At 42.0% G+C, this 9,107-nt stretch overlaps 1 long non-coding RNA gene across 1 annotated transcript; it reads right to left on the bottom strand.

Annotated features, from left to right (window-relative positions):
• Positions 1–5,675: 5,675 nt before the first annotated feature.
• Positions 5,676–8,601, bottom strand: LOC127314091 (uncharacterized). The gene is made up of 3 exons (XR_007859380.2): positions 8,064–8,601; positions 7,727–7,776; positions 5,676–6,677 (listed from the first exon to the last, which is right to left on the bottom strand). It is a non-coding gene; the product is annotated as an uncharacterized lncRNA (long non-coding RNA).
• Positions 8,602–9,107: the final 506 nt, after the last annotated feature.

The following is a 9,107-nucleotide window of genomic DNA, read 5'->3' as shown; positions in this document are numbered from 1 at the left end:
AGCAAAGGTTGGGAGGAGTGTCATCATAATAAAACTAAAATAAAAAGGCACTCCTTCATGGTATGAGATTGTTGGCAGGCACCCGAGGATTCGGTTAGCCATGGTTTGTGAAAGAAAGGTTGGATGGAGTGCCACCCAAAAATAAAATAAAATGGGAGCCGCTCTTTGAAGGTTTGCCTGGCAAGGGGGTTAGAGTACCCACTACCATTCGTTGACAACAACAAACACCTCTCGAAACTTTGCTTTTATGCTCTTTTTATGTTTTCAAAACCAAAGCTCTAGCACAAATATAGCAATCAATGCTTCCCTCTGCGAAGGGTCTTTCTTTTACTTTATGTTGAGTCAGTTTACCTACTTCCTTCCATCTTAGAAGCAAACACTTGTGTCAACTGTGCATTGATTCTTACATACTTGCTTATCTGCATTCATCATATTACTGTATGTTGACAATTATCCATGAGATATGCATGTTGAAAGTTGAAAGCAACCGCTGAAACTTATATCTTCCTTTGTGTTGCTTCGATGCCTTTACTTTGAATCTATTGCTTTATGAGTTAACTCTTATGCAAGACTTTTTGATGCTTGTCTTGAAAGTACTCTTCATGAAAAGTTTTGCTATATGTTATCTATTTGTTAGCAACTATAGATCATTGCCTTGAGTCACTTCATTCATTTCATATGCTTTGTAATAGTATGATCAAGGTTATGTAAGTAGCATGTCACTACAGAAATTATTCTTTTTATCGTTTACCTACTCGAGGACGAGTAGGAACTAAGCTTGGGGATGCTGATACGTCTCCAATGTATTCATAATTTCTGATGTTCCATGCTTGTTTTATGACAATACTTACATGTTTTGCTTGCACTTTATAATGTTTTTATGCGTTTTCCGGAACTAACCTATTAACAAGATGCCACAGTGCCAGTTCCTGTTTTCTGCTGTTTTTGGTTCCAGAAAGGCTGTTCGGGCAATATTCTCGGAATTGGACGAAATCAACGCCAAAGATCTTATTTTTCCCGGGAGGCTCCAGAACACCGAAGGGGAGTCGGAGGAGAGCCAGGGGGCCACCACACATGTGGGCCGCGCGGGCTACATCCTGGCCGCGCCAGCCTGGTGTGGGGCCACCCTGTCGCCCCTCCTGCGCCGCCTCTTCGCCTATATAAGCCCTTTCGACCTAAAAACTCGATACCAATTGACGAAACTCCAGAAAGACTCCTGGGGCGCCGCTGCCATCGCGAAACTCCAATTCGGGGGACAGAAGTCTCTGTTCCGGCACCCTGCCGGGACGGGGAAGTGCCCCCGGAAGCCATCTCCATCAACGCCATCGCCTCCATCATGCTCCGTGAGTAGTTCCCCCATGGACTACGGGTTCTAGCAGTAGCTAGTTGGTACTCTCTATCCCATGTACTTCAATACAATGATCTCATGAGCTGCCTTACATGATTGAGATCCATCTGATGTAATCGGTGTTGTGTTTGTTGGGATCCGATGGATGATACATTATGATTAGTCTATCTATAAAGTTTGTGAAGTTATTGTTGCTGCAATCTTGTTATGCTTCATGCTTGTCACTAGGGCCCGAGTGGCATGATCTTAGATTTAAGCTCTATACTTATTGCTTAGATTGTATCTACAAGTTGTATGCACATGTCACTGTCCGGAACCAAAGGCCCCGAAGTGACAGAAATTGGGACAACCGGAGGGGATGGCGGTGATGTGAGGATCACATGTTTTCACCAAGTGTTAATGCTTTGCTCCGGTACTCTATTAAAAGGAGTACCTTAATATCCAGTAGATTCCCTTGAGGCCCGGCTGCCACCGGCTGGTAGGACAAAAGATGTTGTGCAAGTTTCTCATTGCGAGCACGTACGACTATATATGGAAAACATGCCTACATGATTAATGAATTGATGTTCTATCTTAATGCTTTATCAATCCTGTCAATTGCCCAACTGTAATTTGTTCACCCAACACTTGTTACTTGTTATTGGAGAGTTACCACTAGTGTAGATCGCTGGGAACCCCGGTCCATCTCTCATCATCATATACTCGTTCTATATGTCATTGGAAGTAGTATCAACTATTTTCCGGTGCCATTGCTTCTGTGTTACTGTTACTATTGCTCTCATATTACTGCTGCTTTCACATCACCCATGTTACTAGTGCTTTTCCAGGTGCAGCTGAATTGACAACTCAGTTGTTAAGGCTTATAAGTATTCTTTACCTCCCCTTGTGTCGAATCAATAAATTTGGGTTTTACTTCCCTCGAAGACTGCCGCGATCCCCTATACTTGTGGGTTATCACCCTCCTCTTTGGCACCATGCCGAACTGGTCTCTCAAGATTGCACTGATCTGGTCCACGGTGTTAGCTGCAGGGGCCGAGCTTTGCTGACTCGTTGTAGTGGCATATTTAGCTAGCCACGCCTGTTTATCGGCCTCCACTCCAGTAATTCCTCCTGTGGCTCCAGAAATTCCTCCTGTGGCTCCAGAAATTCCTCCTGCTGCAATCTGGTTCGTGCGTGCCAAGTTATTGCAGTCTGGCACATACATGCACGTGTATCCCTGCGGGATTTCCTTAGGCGGTTCCAGCATGAACTGGTAATCAGCAGGATCGCCTCCAATCTTGTAGACGACGAACGCCGGTGAACCCGATGGTTCTGGAGCTGCTAGCGAGAACGGCAGCTGCGGCCTGGTCTGAAACGGTATTTCTCCTTGGTGCGTCCCTAGGGTAGGTCCTGACGGAGAGTACTGATGCTTCATGATTTCCTGGACCACGCGAAGCGCAACGCGCTCGAAAGCGTTCACCAGGCTCTCGGAATGACGGTGTAGTGAATGAGCCACCATATAATTAATCTCTTGGCGCAGAGCTCTGGTGCGTTCTTCTGAAGAAGTAGACAGATCCACTTCATCGAGAGCGCCTTCAGCTGAGAACCCTTTCCACCTAATGCCGTGTGTGCGGGTCCTCTGGAAAGAGCCGATGAGGTCGGCTTCGAAGAGAGCTTTAAGCTCGCCATACTTCTTCTTATACTCCTCAGTCAGATCTTCGTACGTGACTGGGTCTTCCGCCATCTCTGATGCAGATGTTGATGCAGATGTTGATGTAGTTGAATGTCCCACTGGGCGTGCCAGAATGTGTTGCCTGCCAAAACCTACCGGCGAGCAGCGACGGGCAACACGGAGAGCCGGGAGGCTCCCAGGACTGCTGGTGGGCCCTGGTCCCTCGGGCGATGGCCCGCAATGCTCCGGCACGCACGTCCGAGCTGGTGCAAGGGCGTGCCACCTGACCTATACCCGGTCAGGAAGGTGATGGATTGCTTCGATTAGTTTCCTGCATGGCAGACACGTAAACATTAAATACGAGCCTCGATCGGCTCTCAGGTTATCCTGTGAATCGGCTCAAGGAGCCGATCCACCCATGATTCGTATTGGATCTACGATAACATGGTGGTCCTGCTTGATCAATACTAAGCTAAAATGATCTACGACGATTTAGGGTTTTCACCACATAACCGGAACGTCCTACACGTAGTTAAGCCTGGTAGATACGAAAGATGACAGAAAACCAACCCTAGAAAAGGCCTAAAAACCAACATGGAGTTGATCCTCGGAACATCCCTTCTAGGATCAGCAAACCGTACCTTACGCACTACTGGATCATTCAACCCGTTTGCAAGGCCTAACCATATGGATATTAAACTAACTAGATTTAGATGTGCGCCTTGGCGCACGATCCCGTAAAATCCGCACAGTAGTAACGATAAGAAATCAGGTAGGTAAATTGTAATACATTTTTCAGTTTTTGCAAAATAAAGTCAATTTGATGAAATTATGTTTTTTTAACAAAGTCGGCCTCGAAAGGCCTGGAAGATAGATTAAAAGCGGTGGGTACATGAATTACAACGATGCCCTTCAGCATCTTTTGCCCTGGGAATCCTAAAATTGAAGTAAAGGCACCAACATTTACAAAAATAACCCCAGCAATAAAATAGGGAAACAATCAAGTGCTCGGGCTCCTTCTCCACCGCATGCCGGTGACCTTAAGACGCAGAGCGCCGAGATCAGAGAAGAAGCGGCTCGGGGTGTTCTCAATTCCGACGAAGAATCAACCACGTCGGCCATCTCTACGGCTCTGGGGACGAACCACTTGGAGGAGAAGCGACGGCAAGCTCCAGCGCAGGGTTGATGAGGGCCTCCAAAGGAGGTTGAGCCCCTGGATGAGGGCCGCCAACCGGCCATGGAAATCAGGGGCGAGGCAGAAGTATTTAAGTGCAAGAAAATAGTTGCTTCAGCATTGATCCTTATTAAAAACTTACAGAAAAATCTTGGATTTGAATAACAGGAGCACATACTGATATGAAATCTTGGATTTGAATAATAGGAGGTTTACAATTATATAACTCAGGCCATTTGCACACCCGTCTTATTTTGTACAATACAAAAGAATGTAACTATTAACCCGTTTTTCAGGGGAATAAACAAATATAGATGAAATTTTGTAACATGAATAGAATAAATTAGAGACATGCATGCGAACCATATGTTCAACACTTTAGTGCTGAAGAGAAGTAAGAGAAGATATGAGTAAAACTTAAAATAAACCTGACACTCATAAGAAGACAACATTTTAAGAGAGCACTGCTTTTCATATAAACGTCTCAAATGCCAAGAAAACGACAATTAAATTTAGCTAAATCATGGCTGTATGTGACACCACTATGAGATATGAAAGTGTTTTTCTTGGACACACATTGCATCTTAAGAATCATGGCCGTATACAACCCGTGTGACACCACTATGGGATATGAAAGTGCTGTTCTTGGACACACATAGCATCTTAAGATTCCTCTCTCTCCATTTTCTCTAGCCACCTACCTCCCCTCTCCCCTCCTTTCTCTCTCCCGATATAATACTATGTTGGTGAGCTCGATGTTCCAAGATTTCCCTTGCTGCTATTCCCGCAGCTCCATCTCCATGCTAGGTTGGAAGCGAGTCGTGGCCGTCGCTAACCTCTGTCCATGGCACCGTTGACCACCAGATCCCCTCGCTGCTCTGCCCCGCTAAGCATGCACGCATGCCTGTCTCACTGCCTAGGCAGAGCATTACTTCACGTGGAGCAACAACACAGAGAGGAAAAAAGATCCATCAAGCTGGAGGGTGCTGCTTGTTCCGCTGCAGCATATGCACGTGGTGCCATGGTGGATGCCGAAAACAGGCCACGTTGGTGCCCGCGGAACACGCCCGTTCATCTCCGGGGCGGACCTGCAAGCAGGAGAGTTCTTAACCGTTAAGTAGATGGTGTGGCTTCTCTGCAGCACCGTCGGCTGGGCTCCCACGCTCCGCTGGCGGTGGCCATCAAGGTGACAGCTGCGGCCATCTTGACCGGTGGCATGGCAGCCACAGCCTCCTTCAGATCGGTACGTTTTCCTCTACTGATTTTTTATAAACACTCCTTTTTATGGGTGTGCGTCTTTTTTAGGGTATGTGTCTTGATTATGCGAGTTAATTGGTAAGAAATTAAAATGGCATTACTCTGAAAATAATTGTCCATTAGTTCATCATTGATATGTGCACTCTGTGCATAATAAAATTTCAAGCGTGAAGAAACCATAGACTAAACACTATTATTACATAATAAAAAGGTCATCCATCCAGATAAAGAGCAAGATAAAATGAGAAGTTAGAAGTGTCACCTAGATATGAGAGCAACCTGCTTGGATTTATGCCGAATATCCTGTAGGCATAGATAAATAGGACTTGGAAAAACAAACAGGTTGGATGAAGCTCTCACAGCCAGGAATCCAAACAGCCAGTGACCAAAGATAATTTTGCAACTCTGGTTCTGTTAATTAGTGTCGTAGGTTCTTGACCTGAGAAAAAAGGTAGAGTCATAAGCGCGAAGCAAGAATCTAAATAATGAAGCCTAGACATTATGTACAACACAAATTATGCGACCATAAAGCGTGAACCTACATGATCGATCAACCATAACATAGTCCATATCAAATAGCAGAAGAGAAGTAAAAGTTTTCACATATACACTGCACTTTTGACCAAATATCTATTGCATCTAGTTCTAAGCCACTATCTAGGTATGTATTGAAATTTTGAAATATGATAAACCAAAACCTAAATATGGGTCAATATATCTTGGTTTCCATAGGGCTCGATGTAAAGCTATAAATGGCTATGCACCTGCTACTTTTCCGAAGAATGCATTTTCTACAACCTGGGTCATACTCATGCTACAAACGTTGCTACAAACCCGCAAAACATCACACGAATTACTGCATCAATCTGCACCATATCTCTTCCAGTGGACCAGTCATCAAACTAAAAAATCATTTGGATGCCGAATGCCAAAGCTTTGAAAGAGAAAATAAACTTTGACTAAGAAATAGCGTTCGGATGAAAAGAACAGAGTAATTAGTAATATAATATTGGAAGATCTTAAATATCATGTATTAGTTTTCATGTAGCTGGAACACATGTAGAGGAATCAAAGCTTTTGAGTTGATTTATCTCAAGCTATGGTAGCCCTTGTATTGTCATCAGAGTAAACTTGATCTAGGGTCCAACCAGGTCATCAGGTCATCACAGAATCAAAATTGAAATTCCAGTGTCCAACTCCTCACTGCATAAAACCTGAAGCGCTAACACCCAAACGGCATGTTCGACCTGTACATGGTCCATAGTAAAAAAATCACTTCAGAGCCGCAATGACTATCTTTCGGAAAAGCTCAACTTCATGATATGGGAGAAGTTCAGCCAAGAAACAACAACAAAGATATTATTTCTATTAGCTGGCAAAGAAGCCATCAGAAGCACAATGAAAGACCCCCATAATAAATATAGATTGGACGCATCTGAGTAGCTGGCCTCATATTCAATTAATTTCTGAAAACTAAAATGCAAATTTTAATACCAACCGAACTTTTTTGCAATTTTTATATGTAAATTTAGTACAATAGAGAGAAACAAAGTTACCATATTTGTTCCTTTTAAGGATAAATCTATTTTATAAAAAATAATATAAAGAGGCACATTAGTGTGCATCTGCTTGGCCATCTGCACCATGCATCAGTGTGCATGTCAGGCAAGCATATAACCGCTCCATATTATCTATCTTTTCTCACCAAGCCACTTCCAACAACAATGATAAAAAAATATGCGCAATTCACTAAAATGGACCCATTGAATTTAAATAAAACATTAATTCTCTAAGAACTGCACAATAATTATTTCATTGCAATCCAATCAAGTAAGAAATATGGGTCTGTACAAGGGTACCATGTTACTCAACATGAGACAGTTGAACAAAAAACAAGAACAGAAAGTAGGCAGGCAAATGGTCAAATGGTAGAAGCACAGGTACAAGTATAATTATTCCAACTTCATAAGTTCCTAGCATATTCATTTCTTTAGTCAGCCCAAAGCATATATTTAAACGCAGAGAATACAAAAACTTTTTTTCAGTGCCGAAATCAGAGGTCAAGAAGCCTTCGCTGAAATATTAATGAATTCAGAAGTACGCCAAAACTATGCTCTCAATTACATGATAAAATATAATCAGACTTCCAATTATTACAATATTTAAGTGATAATAAGGTAGTAGGATAAATAAAAAAAATATTGAAGCCAAATCCACCACATAATTAGCAGTGTCGACGGAACAATGACAAAATGAAAAAAAGGACTTGGGAGAGGTCAAGGGGACAGAATGATACCAAAACATGAAACCTCTCTCTCTCATGGTGGACTCATCATTCGTGGAGACCTGCAGGTCCACATCCCCTTGTCAATGTCAACAAAGGTGAAATTTTTGTAACTTGCACTTACCAATAATGAATACAAGGAGAACATGGAAGATTTAGTGCAATAAATATGAAACATGAATTTACCCAACTATACAGATTATTACATGGCCTGGACAAGTATGATGTCTAAGGCCGTACTGATCCTTCCAATAATATCTAGTTAATTTTTTTTGGAAATGCCTCGATAAAAAACTCCCAGCAAATGAGACCAGGAACAAAAGGATAGAAGAAAGTGGAAACAATATACCTTCAAATATATGGCTTACTCAAGTTTTTGAATATCCCTTTACTCCTCTTCATCTGCAGCTACCACAATTTCCTTATCTCTAAAGGCAAAGAGTACAGAATAAGCAGAACACCTGATGCTTGGGAGCAGCAGAATAGTGAAACATCACATTCACTATGAACTAAATTTCCTGATGGAATCTATATTGTAACGCAGTTGGATATCCTAATAATATTAGTTCTTCTCATCATTTTATAAAAAGAAAATACTGAGATAACTCACTATCTGGAATTAGAGTACATGTAGCCTAAGCATCTTTTTTAAAAATTCAGCAGTTCAGAGGATAAAGAAAAATAATGAAGACCTCACATTTATTTATCCAGGCCTATGTTTTAGTCACCATATTCTTATAAATAAAAGAAGAATTTCAATTTCTAAATTAGCTATAATTGAGCATATTGTCTCATATCACAGGGAATAATAAAGACACCAGTCAATCTTATTCATCTAGCCTGCAATGCAAATATAAAAATCCACAAATTTAACTCCAGTCCATGCTATTTTTTTTTTTTGCACAAACAGTCCATGCTATTTGGAGGCTGCCACATGGCTACTACAACTGATGTAAATTAGACCTGGGCAGAATCTATTACCTTTTCATAGAGGGCAAGGTGGCACAGAGTGATAACACAAGATTAGATGGGTCATGAGAGGGAGACCTCACATACATAACATGCTCTCAAGAAAATCTCAAGGCCACATGGTCTTAGACTGTTTCATGGATGAAATGGACATACCTTTCTGAGATCATATCCAGCTTTTTGCAGACCATAAATCGCACCTCTTGCACAGCTTTCTCAATTATCGAAAAGTGATTGCATCACACATGAAGATCTGTATTCCTGTACCAATTGCAAACATCTAGACTAAAAACTTCAGCTCCTATCGTTAATTGGGGCAAAATTTCAGAAAAGCAGAAAATTACTGAGTAAACATACAAAAGATATGACATAGATTAATCTTCCCTTGCAAGTTTTATTTCAAACACCTTTTAGGCATATATAC

The sequence above is a fragment of the Lolium perenne genome, chromosome 7, assembly GCF_019359855.2.
Source record: "Lolium perenne isolate Kyuss_39 chromosome 7, Kyuss_2.0, whole genome shotgun sequence".
In the NCBI taxonomy this organism is placed as follows: Eukaryota; Viridiplantae; Streptophyta; class Magnoliopsida; order Poales; family Poaceae; genus Lolium; species Lolium perenne.
The sequence above is the reverse complement of the archived record's forward strand: the minus strand, read 5'-3'. Positions and strand labels throughout refer to the sequence as shown.